The sequence below is a fragment of the Triticum aestivum genome, chromosome 3D (genome assembly GCF_018294505.1).
Source record: "Triticum aestivum cultivar Chinese Spring chromosome 3D, IWGSC CS RefSeq v2.1, whole genome shotgun sequence".
NCBI classification, from domain to species: Eukaryota; Viridiplantae; Streptophyta; class Magnoliopsida; order Poales; family Poaceae; genus Triticum; species Triticum aestivum.
This window is the reverse complement of record NC_057802.1, coordinates 536,171,736-536,190,732: the sequence shown is the minus strand read 5'-3', so window position 1 is coordinate 536,190,732 and position 18,997 is coordinate 536,171,736.

The window sequence follows — 18,997 nt, the reverse complement described above, 5'->3', positions numbered from 1 at the left end:
TTCCTTCATTTAGTAATTCTTAGCCGTAGCGCTCAAGTTTCTATTTGCTAACTTAGGCGCCTCCGAGATGGTGTGCGGATCGGATGGATTGTTGGGAGGTGTTGGTCGATGAGTGGTGCTCACAAGAATGGCTAGCCCTCCACAACCAGGCCAAGGACAAACGTGCCCAAATGGAAGGTGTGCCACACCATCAAGGCAGCTCCAACTTATATCAGTTCGGGCGCAACTGGGTATGTGGTTTGCTTCATGATTCATGCAATTCATTCATCATGCTAGCTTGAGCCCTTTAATTACTAATTTTCATTGTTTCTCTCTTTCAGGCACGCCACAATAAGGCGGATAAGGTGCCAGAGGTGTACGACCTGTATGCCATGGCCCACACTGGCTCTTACAAGAAAGTCAAGGCTTTCTCTCAGTCTGACCTCGATGATGCAAACAACTTCACCAACATCTCTTCCCACAACAAGCTCGTGAGATATAGAGATGAGGGGAAGGCGAGGAAAGGGGAGGACTTTAACCCGAGCCAGGGTCCCATTGATCCAGAACTGGTGATGATATCTGGTGGCGGGAGGTCCCATGGCTCCATAGCCATTGGAGATGGACTTATCTGTTGTCCTAGCACTCTCCCGGAGATCAAGGCGCGCCAGTCGAGCTCCGCTCCTGAGATAAGGCCTCGTGAACGGCCAGTGCAACTCGCCATCAAGGTTAGTGATACGTACTCAGTTATCTTTCTCCATTACATTGTGTGCGCTTCCATCAATGATTACAAATGGTCATGTGAGTGGTGTTGCAGGCTGCTATACAGACTGAGAGAGATAGAACGGAGAAACTTCTGGCGGAGGCGGCGGAGAGGCAGCGGGAGATGGAGGAGAGGACGAGAAAGATGATGGAGGAGGAGAGGGCACGGAATGACATGCAGGCAAGGGCCATGTACGAGCTCCTTGTGGTAAGTTTCTTCTGCAGATTACTTGCTAGTCTTAACATTTGAGTCTCATTACTAACTAGTATGACTCTGTTGTGAAAACCAAATGTGCAGTCTGTGTGCGAGAAGTCCGGTCAGCCCGCTCCACCGATGCCAGTGATTGCTCCTGGGAGCACGGTGAGTTTAATTTGAATGGACATTACTTGCTAGTCTTAACATCTGAGTGTCATAATGCTAACGAGACATTGGAAATGATCTTTGGTGCAGCTTAACTCCAGAAACGCATCGCACAATCCTTCTCCAGGTAGCGGCACTAGCCACCCCGCTCCTACACCTCCCTGATCACGATAAGTTTCTCTAGTGTTTTGCTTAACAAATGCATAAAGACCTAGACTTAGCTTTATTTCCTCCAATATGCTTACCATAATGACCTAGAGTTAGCTTCTTTTCCTCCAAAATGACCCATTTTACCTAGGTTAGCTTATAAATGATGCAGTTCATCCAAGTTAGCTCAAAAATGACCCATTTGACCTAAGTGAGCTAAAAAACGATCCATTTCAACTAATTTAGCTCATAAACGATCCATTTGACCTAAGTGAGCTAAAAAACGATCCATTTCACCTAAATTAGCTCTTAAATGATCCATTTCACCTAAGTTAGCTCAAAAAGATCCATTTCAACTAAATTAGCTCTAAAATGACCCATTTTACGTAGATGAGCTCCTAAATGATCCATTTTACCTACGTTAGCTTTAAAATGACCCATTTCACCTAGGTTAGCTCCAAAATGACCCATTTCACCTAGATTAGCTCCAAAATGACCCATTTCACCTAGGTTAGCTCCAAAATGACCCATTTCACCTTACTTAGCTCAAAAACGATGCCCTTCACCTTAGTTAGCTCATAAACAACCCATTTCAACTAAGTTAGCTCATAAATGATCCATTTAAACTAAGTTAGATCATAAACAACCCATTTCAACTTAGTTAGCTCATATATGATCCATTTCACCTAAGTTAGCTCATAAATGACATATACTTCTTGTTCTAGTCTTCTTCTGGTTCTAGTCACCTATTTCTAACTTTCTTATTTACCATTTTGCAGATTTCATTCACTTCATGGAAGCTAGCTTGCTATGATGGAGTGCTTGCTTTTCCTTTGATGAAACTTTGCATTGTATCTAGCTTGTTATGATGGATGGAACTATGTGATATGGATCATTGCATCTAACTTGCTATGTTGATGAAACTTTGCATTGTAATATATATATATGGATGGAACTATGTGTATGGATGGAACTTGCTTATGTATGAACAATGTGTATGGATGAAACTGATGTGATATGTGATATGAAACTTATGTGCTGGATATGTGCTGGATATGTGATATGAAACTTATATATTTTCTGTGCAAATTGTGGGATTTAATAAAAAACAGAAAAAACAGACAATATGCAGGCTCTTTGCCGTCTGGCAAAGAGCTCTTTGCCGTCTGCCGCGGACGGCAAAGAAGCCACGTGGCAGCCAACTGTGCTTCCTGGGAGCTGACCCATTTGGTCAGTTTGCCTACAGTGGCAGACGGAAAAGACTTTGCCGTCCGTGGCAGACGGCAAAGAACCTGCACTTTGCCATCAGTGGCAGACGACAAAGAACCTGCCATCTAGTGAAGTGTAGATGACATCATAAGGCGGACGGCAAAGACCAGAGAAATTTTGCCGTCCGCGGCGGACGGCAAAGGTCTGCCGTTAGCCACTTAACGGACTGACAACGCAATTATTGCCTTCCGCCCTCTTTGCAGTCCGCCGCAGACGGCAAAGAGCCTTTGCCGTCCGCCGCCAGGAAGCAGACGGCAAAGCAGCTGTTTACCGTAGCCTTCTTTGCCGGAGCCTTTTGCCGTCCGCCTGTCGAGCCTTTGCCGTCCGCCGTGGCAGACGGCAAAGTAGCTGTTTCCTGTAGTGTGAGATAGTGATGGTTCTCCATAGTCACTGCCACCAAGCTATTAGAGCTTCGTGATGAACTATAACATATCAGGGATAGACATGATGATCCTTGAGCAACTCGCGATGTTTGACACCGCGAAAGTAGAAATCAAGTAGGAGCATCAATTGTTGATGGTTAGTAAAACCACTAGTTTCAAGAAGGGCAAGGGAAAGAAGGGATACTTCATGAAACGGCAAATCAGCTGCTGCTCTAGTGAAGAAACCCAAGGTTGAACCCAAACCCGAAACTAAGTGCTTCTGTAATGAGGGGAACGGTCACTGAAGCAGAACTACCCTAGATACTTGGTAGATGAGAAGGTAGGCAAGGTCGACAGAAGTATATTGGATACACATTATATTAATGTGTACTTTACTAGTACTCCTAGTAGCACCAGGGTATTAGATACCGGTTCGGTTGCTAAGTGTTGGTAACTCGAAATAAAAGGCTACGGAATAAACGGAGACTAGCTAAAGGTGAGATGACGATATGTGTTGGAAGTGTTTCCAAGGTTGATGTGATCAAGCATCGCATGCTCCCTCTACCATCGAGATTGGGGTTAAACCTGAATAATTGTTATTTGGTGTTTGCGTTGAGCATAGACATGATTGGATTATGTTTATCGCAATACGGTTATTCATTAAAGGAGAATAATGGTTACTCTGTCTATTTGAATAATACCTTCAATGGTCTTGCACCTAAAATGAATGGTTTATTGAATCTCGATCGTAGTGATACACATGTTCATGCCAAAAGATATAAGATAGTAATGATAGTACCACATACTTGTGGCACTGCCACTTGAGTCATATTGGTATAAAACGCATGAAGAAGCTCCATGTTGATGGATCTTTGGACTCACTCGTTTTTGAAAAGATTGAGACATGCGAACCATGTCTATTAGTATATATGCATGAAGAAAGTCCATACAGATGGATCATTTGGACTCACTTGATTTTGAATCACTTGAGACATGCAAATCATACTACATGGGCAAGATGACTGAAAGGCCTCGTTTTCAGTAAGATGGAACAAGAGAGCAACTTGTTGGAAGTAATACATTTGATGTGTGCAGTCCAATGAGTGCTGACGCACGCAGTGGATATCGTTATGTTCTTACTTCACAGATGATTTGAGTAGATGCTGAGAATATTTACTTGATGAAACACAAGTCTGAATTATTGAAAGGTTCAAGTAATTTCAGAGTGAAGTTGAAGATCGTCGTGACAAGAGGATAAAATGTCTGTGATATGATCATAGAGATGAATATCTGAGTTACGAGTTTGGCACACAATTAAGAAATTGTGGAAATTGTTTCACGACTAATACCGCCTGGAACACCATATTGTGATGGTGTGTCCGAACATCATAACTGCACCCTATTGGATATGGTGCATACCATGATGTCTCTTATCGAATTACAACTATCGTTTATGGGTTAGGCATTAGAGACAACCGCATTCACTTTAAATAGGGCACCACGCAATTCCGTTGAGACGACACCGTATGAACTATGGTTTAGAGAAACCTAAGCTGTCGTCTCTTAAAAGTTTGGGGCTGCGACGCTTATGTGAAAAAGTTTCAGGCTGATAAGCTCGAACCCAAAGCGGATAAATGCATCTTCATAGAATACCCAAAACAGTTGGGTATACCTCCTATTTCAGATCTGGAAGCAAAAGTGATTGTTTCTAGAAACGGGTCCTTTCTCGAGGAAAAGTTTCTCTTGAAAGAATTGAGTGGGAGGCTGGTGGAGACTTGATGAGGTCATTGAACCGTCACTTCAACTAATGTGTAGCAGGGTACAGGAAGTTGTTCCTGTGGCACCTACGCCAATTGAAGTGGAAGCTTATGATAGTGATCATGAAACTTCAGATCAAGTCACTACCAAACCTCATAGGACGACAAGGATGCGTACTACTTCAGAGTGGTACGTAATCCTGTCTTGGAAGTCATGTTGCTAGACAACAATGAACCTACGAGCTATGGAGAAGCGATGGTGGGCCCGGATTCCGACGAATGGCTTGAGGCCATAAAATCCGAGAGGATCCATGTATGAAAACAAAGTATAGACTTTGAAAGAACTACTTGATGGTCGTAAGGCTGTTGGGTACAGATGGATTTTAAAGGGAAGATAGACAATGATGGTAAGTGTCACCATTAAGAAAGCTCGACTTGTCGTTAAGATGTTTTCCGGCAAGTTCAAGGAGTTGACTGCGATGAGACTTTCTCACTCGTAGCGATGCTAAGAGTCTGTTAGAATTATATTAGCAGTTACTGCATTATTTATGAAATCTTGCAGATAGGATGTCAAAACATTGTTTCCTCGACGATTTTCTTGAGGAAAGGTTGTATGTGATACAACCAGAAGGTTTTGTCAATCCTAAAAGATGCTAACAAGTATGCAAAGCTCCAGCAATCCTTCTAAGGATTGGAGTAAGCATCTCGGAGTTGGAATGAACGCTTTGATGAGATGATCAAAGATTTTGGGTTTATACAAGGTTCATGAGAAACTTGTATTTCCAAAGAAGTGAGTGGGAGCACTATAGAATTTTTGATGAGTATATGTTGTTAACATATTGTTGATCAGAAATGATGTAGAATTTCTGGAAAGCATCCAGGGTTATTTGAAAAGTGTTTTTTAATGGAAAACTTGGATTAAGCTACTTGAACATTGAGCATCAAGATCTATAAGGATAGATCAAAAACGCTTAATAGTACTTTCAAATGAATACATACCGTGACAAGATTTTGAAGGAGTTCAAAATAGATCAGCAAAGAAGGAGTTCTTGGCTGTGTTACAAGGTGTGAGTATTGAGTAAGACTCAAGACCTGACCACGGCAGAAGAGAGAGAAAGGACGAAGGTTGTTCCCTATGCTTTAGACGTAGGCTCTACAGTATGCTATGTTGTGTACCGCACCTGAAGTGTGCCTTGCCATGAGTTAGTCAAGGGGTACAATAGTGATCCGGGAATGGATCACATGACAGCGGTCGAACTTATCCTTAGTATCTAGTGGACTAAGGAATTTTCTCGATTATGGAGGTGGAAAGGGGGTTCGTCGTAAAGGGTTACGTCGATGCAAACTTTGACACTAATCCAGATGACTCTGAGTAGTAAACCGGATTCGTATAGTAGAGCAGTTATTTGGAATAGTTCCAAGTGGCGCGTGGTAGCTACATCTACAAGATGACATAGAGATTTGTAAAGCACACACGGATCTGAATGTTGCAGACCCGTTGACTAAAACCTCTCTCGTAAGCATAACATGATCAAACCCTAGAACTCATTGAGTGTTAATCACATGGTGATGTGGACTAGATTATTGACTCTAGTAAACTCTTGGGTATTAGTCACATGGCGATGTGAACTTTGAGTGTTAATCACATGGCGATGTGAACTAGATTATTGACTCTAGTGCAAGTGGGAGACTGTTGGAAATATGCCCTAGAGGCAATAATAAAATGGTTATTATTGTATTTCCTTGTTCATGATAATTGTCTGTTGTTCATGCTATAATTGTATTAACTGAAAACCGTAATACATGTGTGAATACATAGACCACAACATGTCCCTAGTGAGCCTCTAGTTGACTAGCTCGTTGATCAAAAGATAGTCATGGTTTCCTGACTATGGACATTGGATGTCATTGATAACGGGATCACATCATTAGGAGAATGATGTGATGGACAAGACCCAATCCTAAGCATAGCACAAGATCGTGTAGTTCGTTTGCTAGAGCTTTTCCAAATGTCAAGTATCATTTCCTTAGACCATGAGATTGTGCAACTCCCGGATACCATAGGAGTGCTTTGGGTGTGCCAAATGTCACAACGAACTTGGTGGCTATAAAGGTGCACTACGGGTATCTCCGAAAGTGTCTGTTGGGTTGGCACGAATCGAGACTGGGATTTGTCACTCCGTATGACGAGAGGTATCTCTGGGCCCACTCGGTAATGCATCATCATAATGAGCTCAATGTGACCAAGTGTTTGGTCACGGGATCATGCATTACGGTACGAGTAAAGTGACTTGCCGGTAACGAGATTGAACAAGGTATTGGGATACCGACGATCGAATCTCGGGCAAGTAACGTACTGATTGACAAAGGGAATTGTATACGGGATTGATTGAATCCTCGACATCGTGGTTCATCCAATGAGATCATCGTGGAACATGTGGGAGCCAACATGGGTATCCAGATCCCGCTGTTGGTTATTGACCGGAGAGTCGTCTCGGTCATGTCTGCCTGTCTCCCGAACCCGTAGGGTCTACACACTTAAGGTTTGGTGACGCTAGGGTTGTAGATATATTAGTATGCGGTTAACCGAAAGTTTTTCGGAGTCCCGGATGAGATCCCGGACGTCACGAGGAGTTCCGGAATGGTCCGGAGGTAAAGATTTATATATGGGAAGTCCTATTTTGGCCACCGGAAAATGTTCAGGATTTTTCGGTATTGTACCGGGAAGGTTCTAGAAGGTTCCGAAGTGGGGCCCACCTGCATGGGGGGACCCACATGAACGTGGGTAGTGGGGGAAAGGCCCCACATCCCTGGTCAACGCGCACCAAGATCCCACCTTAGAAGTAATAAGATCATATCCCGAAGGGATAAAATCAAGATCCCTAAAAAAGGGGGATAACAATCGGTGGGGAAGGGAAATGATGGGATTTCTTCCCCCCACCTTTGCCAACGCCCCAATGGACTTGGAGGGCAAGAAACCAGCCCCCTCCACCCCTATATATAGTGGGGAGGTGCATGGGAGCAGCACCCCAAGCCCTGGCGCCTCCCTCCCTCCCGTGACACCTCTTCCTCCCCGCTTGCGCTTGGCGAAGCCCTGCCGGGATCCCGCTACTTCCACCACCACGCCGTCGTGCTGCTGGATCTCCTTCAACTTCTCCTCCCCCCTTACTGGATCAAGAAGGAGGAGACGTCCCCGCTCCGTACATGTGTTGAACGCGGAGGTGCCGTCCGTTCGGCGCTAGGATCATCGGTGATTTGGATCACGACGAGTACGACTCCATCAACCCCGTTCTCTTGAACGCTTCCGCTCGCGGTCTACAAGGGTATGTAGATGCACTCCTCCGCTCTCGTTGCTAGCATCTCCTAAATTGATCTTGGTGACACGTAGGAAAATTTTGAATTTCTGCTACGTTCCCCAACAACTCCAACTAGGAAAGGAGGGAGTCCTACTCCCGGTGGGAGTAGGACTCCTCCTGGCGCACCTCCTCCTGGCCGGCCGCCTCTCCCTCCCTTGCTCCTTTATATACGGGGGCAGGGGGCACCCCATAGACACAACAATTGATCTCTTGATCTCCTAGCCGTGTGCGGGGCCCCCCTTCACCATAATCCACCTCGATAATATCGTAACGGTGCTTAGGCGAAGCCTTGCGTCGGTAGAACATCATTATCGTCACCACGCCGTCGTGCTGACGGAACTCTCCCTCAAAGCTCGGCTGGATCGGAGTTTGAGGGACGTCATCGAGCTGAACGTGTGCTGAACTCGGAGGTGCCGTGCGTTCAGTACTTGATCGGTCGGATCGTGAAGACGTACGACTACATCAATCGCGTTGTGCTAACGCTTCCGCTTTCGGTCTACGAGGGTACGTGGACAACAGTCTCCCCTCTCGTTGCTGTGCATCACCATGATCCTGTGTGTGCGTAGGATTTTTTTTGAAATTACTACGTTCCCCAACCGTGGCATCCGAGCCTGGTTTTATGCGTAGATGTTATATGCGCGAGTAGAACACAAGTGAGTTGTGGGCGATATAAGTCATACTGCTTACCAGCATGTCATACTTTGGTTCGGCGGTATTGTTGGATGAAGCGGCCCGGACCGACATTACGCGTACGCTTACGCGAGACTGGTTCTACCAACGTGCTTTACACACAGGTGGCTGGCGGGTGTCAGTTTCTCCAACTTTAGTTGAACCGAGTGTGGCTACGCCCGGTCCTTGAGAAGGTTAAAACAACACTAACTTCACAAACTATCGTTGTTGTTTTGATGCGTAGGTAAGAACGGTTCTTGCTCAGCCCGTAGCAGCCATGTAAAACTTGCAACAACAAAGTAGAGGACGTCTAACTTGTTTTTGCAGGGCATGTTGTGATGTGATATGGTCAAGGCATGATGCTATATTTTATTGTATGAGATGATCATGTTTTGTAACCAAGTTATCGGCAACTGGCAGGAGCCATATGGTTGTCGCTTTATTGTATGCAATGCAATCTCCCTGTAAAGCTTTACTTTATCACTAAGCGGTAGCAATAGTCGTAGAAGCATAAGTTGGCGAGACGACAACGATGCTACGATGGAGATCAAGGTGTCGCGCCGGTGACGATGGTGATCATGACGGTGCTTCAGGGATGGAGATCACAAGCACAAGATGATGATGGCCATATCATATCACTTATATTGATTGCATGTGATGTTTATCTTTTATGCATCTTATCTTGCTTTGATTGACGGTGCCATTATAAGATGATCTCTCACTAAATTATCAAGGTATAAGTGTTCTCCTTGAGTATGCACCGTTGCGAAAGTTCTTCGTGCTGAGACACCACGTGATGATCGGGTGTGATAGGCTCTACGTTCAAATACAACGGGTGCAAAACAGTTGCACACGCAGAATACTCAGGTTAAACTTGACGAGCCTAGCATATGCAGATATGGCCTCGGAACACTGAGACCGAAAGGTCGAGCATGAATCATATAGTAGATATGATCAACATAGTGATGTTCACCATTGAAACTACTCCATCTCACGTGATGATCGGGCATGGTTTAGTTGATTTGGATCACGTGATCATTTAGAGGATTAGAGGGATGTCTATCTAAGTGGGAGTTCTTAAAGTAATATGATTAATTGAACTTAAATTTATCATGAACTTAGTACCTAGTAGTATTTTGCTTGTCTATGTTGATTGTAGATAGATGGCCCGTGCTGTTGTTCCGTTGAATTTTAATGTGTTCCTTGAGAAAGCAAAGTTGAAAGATGATGGTAGCAATTACACAGACTGGGTCCATAACTTGAGGATTATCCTCATTGCTGCATAGAAGAATTACGTCCTGGAAGCACCGTTAGGTGCCAGACCTGTTGCAGGAGCAACACCAGATGTTATGAACGTCTGGCAGAGCAAAGCTGATGACTACTCGATAGTTCAGTGTGCCATGCTTTACGGCTTAGAACCGGGACTTCAACGACATTTTGAACGTCATGGAGCATATGAGATGTTTCAGGAGTTGAAGTTAATATTTCAAGCAAATGCCCGGATTGAGAGATATGAAGTCTCCAATAAGTTCTACAGCTGCAAGATGGAGGAGAAAAGTTCTGTCAGTGAGCATATACTCAGAATGTCTGGGTATAACAATCACTTGAGTCAACTGGGAGTTACTTCTGGATGATAGCGTCATTGACAGAATTCTTCAATCACTGCCACCAAGCTACAAGAGCTTCGTGATGAACTATAACATGCAAGGGATGGATAAGACGATTCCCGAGCTCTTCGCAATGCTAAAGGTTGCGGAGGTAGAAATGAAGAAGGAGCATCAAGTGTTGATGGTCAACAAGACCACCAGTTTCAAGAAAAAGGGCAAAGGGAAGAAGAAGGGGAACTTCAAGAAGAACAGCAAACAAGTTGCTGCTCAGGAGAAGAAACCCAAGTCTGGACCTAAGCCTGAGACTGAGTGCTTCTACTGCAAACAGACTGGTCACTGGAAGCGGAACTGCCCCAAGTATTTGGCGGGTAAGAAGGATGGCAAGGTGAACAAAGGTATATGTGATATACATGTTATTGATGTGTACCTTACTAATGCTCGCAGTAGCAACTGGGTATTTGATACTGATTCTGTTGCTAATATTTGCAACTCGAAACAGGGACTACGGATTAAGCGAAGATTGGATAAGGACGAGGTGACGATGCGCGTGGGAAATGGTTCCAAAGTCGATGTGATCGCAGTCGGCACGCTACCTCTACATCTACCTTCGGGATTAGTTTTAGACCTGAATAATTGTTATATGGTGCCAGCGTTGAGCATGAACATTATATCTGGATCTTGTTTGATGCGAGACGGTTATTCATTTAAGTCACAGAATAATGGTTGTTCTATTTATATGAGTAATATCTTTTATGGTCATGCATCCTTGAAGAGTGGTCTATTTTTATTGAATCTCGATAGTAGTGATACACATATTCATAATATTGAAGCCAAAAGATGCAGAGTTGATAATGATAGTGCAACTTATTTGTGGCACTGCCGTTTAGGTCATATTGGTGTAAAGCGCATGAAGAAACTCCATACTGATGGTATTTTGGAACCACTTGATTATGAATCACTTGGTACTTGCGAACCGTGCCTCATAGACAAGATGACTAAAACGCCATTCTCCGGAACTATGGAGCGAGCAACAGATTTGTTGGAAATCATACATACAGATGTATGTGGACCGATGAATGTTGAGGCTCGCGGCGGATATCGTTATTTTCTCACCTTCACAGATGATTTAAGCAGATATGGGTATATCTACTTAATGAAACATAAGTCTGAAACATTTGAAAAGTTCAAAGAATTTCAGAGTGAAGTTGAAAATCATCGTAACAAGAAAATAAAATTTCTACGATCTGATCGTGGAGGAGAATATTTGAGTTACGAGTTTTGTCTTTATTTGAAACAATGCGGAATAGTTTCGCAGCTCACGCCACCCGGAACACCACAGCGTAATGGTGTGTCCGAATGTCGTAATCGTACTTTACTAGATATGGTGCGATCTATGATGTCTCTTACTGATTTACCGCTATCGTTTTGGGGTTATGCTTTAGAGACGGCTGCATTCACGTTAAATAGGGCACCATCGAAATCCGTTGAGACGACGCCTTATGAACTGTGGTTTGGCAAGAAACCAAAGTTGTCGTTTCTTAAAGTTTGGGGCTGCGATGCTTATGTGAAAAAGCTTCAACCTGATAAGCTCGAACCCAAATCGGAGAAATGTGTCTTCATAGGATACCCAAAGGAAACTGTTGGGTACACCTTCTATCATAGATCTGAAGGCAAGACTTTTGTTTCTAAATTTGGATCCTTTCTAGAGAAGGAGTTTCTCTCGAAAGAAGTGAGTGGGAGGAAAGTAGAACTTGATGAGGTAACTGTACATGCTCCCTTATTGGAAAGTAGTTCATCACAGAAACCGGTTCCTGTGACACCTACACCAATTAGTGAGGAAGTTAATGATGATGATCATGAAACTTCAGATCAAGTTGTTACTGAACCTCGTAGGTCAACCAGAGTAAGATCCGCACCAGAGTGGTACGGTAATCCTGTTCTGGAGGTTATGTTACTAGACCATGACGAACCTACAAACTATGAAGAAGCGATGGTGAGCCCAGATTTCGCAAAATGGCTTGAGGCCATGAAATCTGAGATGGGATCCATGTATGAAAACAAAGTGTGGACTTTGGTTGACTTGCCCGATGATCGGCAAGCCATTGAGAATAAATGGATCTTCAAGAAGAAGACTGACGCTGACGGTAATGTTACTGTCTATAAAGCTCGACTTGTTGCGAAAGGTTTTCGATAAGTTCAAGGGATTGACTACGATGTGACTTTCTCACCCGTAGCGATGCTTAAGTCTGTCCGAATCATGTTAGCAATTGCCGCATTTTATGATTATGCAATTTGGCAAATGGATGTCAAAACTGCATTCCTGAATGGATTTCTGGAAGAAGAGTGGTATATGATGCAGCCGGAAGGTTTTATCGATCCAAAGGGAGCTAACAAAGTGTAAAAGCTCCAGCGATCCATTTATGGACTGGTGCAAGCCTCTCGGAGTTGGAATAAACACTTTGATAGTGTGATCAAAGCATTTGGTTTTATACATACTTTTGGAGAAGCCTGTATTTACAAGAAAGTGAGTGGGAGCTCTGTAGCATTTCTGATATTATATGTGGATGACATATTGCTGATTGGAAATGATATAGAATTTCTGGATAGCATAAAGGGATACTTGAATAAGAGTTTTTCAATGACGGACCTCGGTGAAGCTGCTTATATATTGGGCATCAAGATCTATATAGATAGATCAAGACGCTTAATTGGACTTTCACAAAGCACATACCTTGACAAAGTTTTGAAGAAGTTCAAAATGGATCAAGCAAAGAAAGGGTTCTTGCCTGTGTTACAAGGTGTGAAGTTGAGTAAGACTCAATGCCCGACCACTGCAGAAGATCGAGAGAAGATGAAAGATGTTCCCTATGCTTCAGCTGTAGGCTCTATCATGTATGCAATGCTGTGTACCAGACCTGATGTGTGCCTTGCTATAAGTTTAGCAGGGAGGTACCAAAGTAATCCAGGAGTGGATCGCTGGACAGCGGTCAAGAACATCCTCAAATACCTGAAAAGGACTAAGGATATGTTTCTCGTTTATGGAGGTGACAAAGAGCTAGTCGTAAATGGTTACGTCGATGCAAGCTTTGACACTAATCCGGAAGATTCTAAATCGCAAACCGGATACGTGTTTACATTGAACGGTGGAGCTGTCAGTTGGTGCAGCTCTAAACAAAGCGTTGTGGCGGCATCTACGTGTGAAGCGGAGTACATAGCTGCTTCAGAAGCAGCAAATGAAGGAGTCTGGATGAAGGAGTTCATATCCGATCTAGGTGTCATACCTAGTGCATCGGGTCCAATGAAAATATTTTGTGACAATACTAGTGCAATTGCCTTGGCAAAGGAATCCAGATTTCACAAGAGAACCAAGCACATCAAGAGACGCTTCAACTCCATCCGGGATCTAGTCTAGGTGGGAGACATAGAAATTTGCAAGATACATACGGATCTGAATGTTGCAGACCCGTTGACTAAGCCTCTTCCACGAGCAAAACATGATCAGCACCAAGGCTCCATGGGTGTTAGAATCATTACTGTGTAATCTAGATTATTGACTCTAGTGCAAGTGGGAGACTGAAGGAAATATGCCCTAGAGGCAATAATAAAGTTATTATTTATTTCCTTATATCATGATAAATGTTTATTATTCATGCTAGAATTGTATTAACCAGAAACATAATACTTGTGTGAATACATAGACTAACAGAGTGTCACTAGTATGCCTCTACTTGACTAGCTCGTTGATCAAAGATGGTTATGTTTCCTAGCCATTGACATGAGTTGTCATTTGATTAACGAGATCACATCATTAGGAGAATGATGTGATTGACTTGACCCATTCCGTTAGCTTAGCACACGATCGTTTAGTATTCTGCTATTGCTTTCTTCATGACTTATACATGTTCCTATGACTATGAGATTATGCAACTCCCGTTTACCGGAGGAACACTTTGTGTGCTACCAAACTTCACAACGTAACTGGGTGATTATAAAGGTGCTCTACAGGTGTCTCCGAAGGTAGTTGTTGGGTTGGCGTATTTCGAGATTAGGATTTGTCACTCCGATTGTCAGAGAGGTATCTCTGGGCCCACTCGGTAATGCACATCACTATAAGCCTTGCAAGCATTGCAACTAATGAGTTAGTTGCGGGATGATGTATTACAGAACGAGTAAAGAGACTTGCCGGTAACGAGATTGAACTAGGTATTGAGATACCAACGATCGAATCTCGGGCAAGTAACATACCGATGACAAAGGGAACAACGTATGTTGTTATGCGGTCTGACCGATAAAGATCTTCGTAGAATATGTGGGAGCCAATATGAGCATCCAGGTTCCGCTATTGGTTATTGACCGGAGACGTGTCTCGGTCATGTCTACATAGTTATCGAACCCGTAGGGTCCGCACGCTTAAAGTTTGATGACGGTTATATTATGAGTTTATGTGTTTTGATGTACCGAAGATAGTTCGGAGTTCCGGATGTGATCACGGACATAACGAGGAGTCTCGAAATGGTCGAGACATAAAGATTGATATATTGGAAGCCTATATTTGGATATCGGAAGTGTTCCGGGTGAAATCGGGATTTTACCGGAGTACCGGGGGTTACCGGAACCCCCCCCGGGGGTTTAATGGGCCTAGATGGGCCTTAGTGGAGAAGAGGAGGGGCGGCCAGGGCAGGCCGCGCGCCCCTCCCCCTCTAGTCCGAATTGGACAAGGAAGTGGGGGGGGCGGCGCCCCCCTTTCCTTCCTTTCTCCCTCCTCCTTCCCCCTTCTCCTACTCCAACTAGGAAAGGAGGGAGTCCTACTCCCACCTCCTACTCCCGGTGGGAGTAGGACTCCTCCTGGCCGGCCGCCTCTCCCTCCCTTGCTCCTTTATATACGGGGGCAGGGGGCACCCCATAGACACAACAATTGATCTCTTAGCCGTGTGCGGTGCCCCCCTCCACCATAATCCACCTCGATAATATCGTACCGGTGCTTAGGCGAAGCCCTGCGTCGGTAGAACATCATCATCGTCACCACGCCATCGTGCTGACGGAACTCTCCCTCAAAGCTCGGCTGGATCGGAGTTCGAGGGACGTCATCGAGCTGAACGTGTGCTGAACTCGGAGGTGCCGTGCATTCGGTACTTGATCGGTCGGATTGTGAAGATGTACGACTACATCAACCGCGTTGTGCTAACGCTTCCGCTTTCGGTCTATGAGGGTACGTGGACAACACTCTCCCCTCTCGTTGCTGTGCATCACCATGATCCTGTGTGTGCGTAGGAATTTTTTTGAAATTATTACGTTCCCCAACACAAATATCTTTACTGATGCTGCTGGGAAAGATATTTGTTTGTCAGGTAACTCTAATTATGCAGGGTTATAACAACATGAAGGTATAGCCGTCTTTGTCTACAAATATGCGAGAGGGCAACATGAGGCGATTTTCATTGCTGCAGCATCTACGGTTTCTTCTATTATCCAGACTGAAGCTAGAGCTTTGGAATTGGGTGCCCAAATTGCCAAGGCGGTTAATCTTCATAGGCCCAATTTCTTAACAGATAACCAGGTTTTGGCTGAAGTGCGGCGAGGCGATGCCTTGAAAATTACCCTAGCCACTAGACTATCAGGGATAGTCTTAATGCTTTCATCAAGCACACTAAGGAAGCTTATCCTAGAGTATTCAGGATTAATAGGTCAAGCAACAAGGGTGCCCATAGGCAAGCTCAAGATGGTTACAACCTTCGTAATATTGGAGCTTGTATTTTCACTTGTGTAGGTGTTAGGCACAGCAGGGGATCTTATCCTGTCAGAGTGTATTGCTAATTTCAATGTGCAGTCCTGCATATTGCTCTCTGTGACATGCCTTTAAACTAGAATAAAAGTTTGAAACTTTTCAAAAAAAAAAGTATAGAGATGGTGAATCTCTGGGTTATTCTGAAAAAAATTATGTGTTTTTCTGAGATCGAGCTCACGATCTCGTGCTACCCCCAAAAAAAGATAAACTAACTGACCTATTTTGCTCACCGCGACACTTTCTAGGAATAAATTTCGGCTACTGGTATATAAGAAGCTCTGTCTGGTAGCTTTCTTTCCAGGCTTTTCACACGGAATGACGATTTGAGGCGGAGTGAACAACACCTTAATATATCATCTAATAGAAAAAAACGCATTAGCATGAAAACTACTCTGAAGTGTTTTCTCTACTTGCCTTAATATATAGTGTTTTTAGGTATTTTGATGAAAACGCCATGAAAATAATTATTTGATATGATTTTTCTAAAATGTTTGAAAATATAACTTCGAGTCTTGTCAAAAAATGCACTAAGGAAATGCTTTTGATTGTAGATGACGAGTTGATGCTATGTCGCAGTGTGTCCCTTCGCCGAACGTTCTTCATGTAGTGGCAGGCCCATTTTTACAGTTTGGCACAGGGCCCCTGATTTTGCCGGCCCGGCCCTGGTTGAAAGAGCAAGAACTAGAGTACAGATCCCAGGGAGGAAACAAAGGAGTCTGAACCAGGGAGGTTTTCTTCGCAGATTGAGATGAACGGATTCAAGGAGTGGCCAAATGCCTTTACTGATGCTGCTTGGAAAGATACTTGTTTGTCTGGTAACTCTAATTATGCAGGGTTATAACAAATATGAAGGTATAGGCATCTTTGTCTACAAACATGCGAGAGGGCAACATGAGGCGATTTTCATTGCTGCAGCATCTACGGCTTCTTCTATTATCCAGTCTGAAGCTAGAGCTTTGGAGTTGGGTGCCCAAATTGCCAAGGCGGTTAATCTTCATAGGCCCAATTTCTTAACAGATAACCAATTTTGGCAGAAGCTGCGGCGAGGCGATGCCCTAAAAATTACCCTGGCCACTGGACTATCAGAGATAGTCTTAATGCTTTCATCAAGCACACTAAGGAACTTGATCCTAGAGTATTGAAGATTAATAGGTCAAGCAATAAGGGTGCCCATAGGCAAGCTCAAGATGGTTACAACATTCGTAATGTTGGAGCTTGTATTTTCACTTGTGTAGGTGTTAGGCACAACAGGGGATCTTATCCTGTCAGAGTGTATCGCTAATCTCAATGTGCAGTCTTGCATATTGCTCTCTGTGACATGCCTTTAAACTGGAATAAAAGTCTGAAACTTAAAAAAAAAAGATGTATAGAGATGATGAATCTCTGGGTTATTATATCTTTATTACCTACTAATAAAGCGGCTATTGATTTTGTCGAGTTCACCGTCACGACGTTTTTGCAAAAAAAAACTTATCTGAGGTGGTATTAAAAAAGTTGCCCATCCGTGCACAAATAAATCTGGCTTGTATTGGGGAATATCCTATGTGACGCACGTTGCGGCAAACTGTGGAAGGAACGCACAGGGTTCACGCGCAAGCGACGCGATCTGGGCCGGCCCGTTAGCGGTTAGCGTAAAGTACGACGGGTGGTTTCTCCCGAATCGGTTTTTTCTGTTCTTTTTTTGGCTGGTTTTCTTTCAGGTTTTTTCTTTTTCGTTTCTTTTCTCTTCTGTTTCTTTTTTTATTTTCGTTTTGGTTTTATCTTTCCTGTTTCTTTCTTATTTTTTCATTTCTTTCCTTTTTCTGTTTCTTTCTTCAAAATTTCGCAAATTTTAAAAACGTATAGAATTCAAAATTGTTCGCAAATTTGAAGATATGTTTGTTTTCACAAAAAATTGTTCGTGTTTTCAAAAAATGTTCAAAAAATTGAAAATATGTTTGTGTTTCAGAAAATGTTTGCTTTTAAAATATAGTTTGGGATTTTCAAAAAATTTCCAGTTATTCTAAATTTGTTCGGAATGTTATGGTTTGAATTTTTCACAACTTTCCAGAAAATGTTCAGAATGTCAAAAATCGTTTTTATTCACAAAATGATCTTGAATTTAAAAAAAAAGTTCTCATTTTCAAAACGTGTTCACAAATTAAAGAAAAAATATGTTTTAAAAAATTTGTTCGCAAACTCAAAATATGTTCGAGGCATTTAAAATATGTTCTCATTTCTAAATTTTGTGTTATAAATTCGAAAATGTTCTGTAATTTCAAAAAAATGTTCTAGAGTTTTCAATTTTGTTCACCTATTCAAAAAATGTTCATGTTTTCTGCATTTTCGAAAAAATTGCGTTTTGAACAAATTGTTTCGTAATGTCCAAAAAAATTCTGTAATTGTTTCGAAAATGTTCTGTAATTTCAAAAAAATCTCCCAGAGTTTTCAATTTTTTTCACCTATTCAAAAAATGTTCATGCGTTTTGAATTTTCGAAAAAATTGCGTTTTGAAAAATTTTGTGGGGGCACGGATTTTTTTCCCTTTCCGGAAGAGGCACGCCCGTGCCTCTCACGAAATCACAGTCGTGCCTCTCGCGAAAGGTAAAAAGGAAGAGAAAATGCGGGTTTTTTCCCGTTTCCGTGAAGGCACGGCCGTGACTTCCGCGAAAGCACACCCGTGCCTCTCGCGAAAACAAAACCGTGACGCTCGCGAAAGGAAAAAAAAATAGAAAACGCGTTTTATTTTTTAGTTTCCGAGAGGCACGGCCGTGACTTTCGCGAAAGCACACCCATGCCTCTCGCGGAAGCAAAACCGTGACTCTCGCGAAAGAAGAAAAACAACAGAAAACGTGTTTTTTCCCGTTTCCGAGAGGCACGGCCGTGACTCTCGCTAAAGCACAACCGTGCCTCTCGCGGAAGCAAAACCGTGACTCTCACGAAAGAAAAAAAAATAGAAAACGTGTT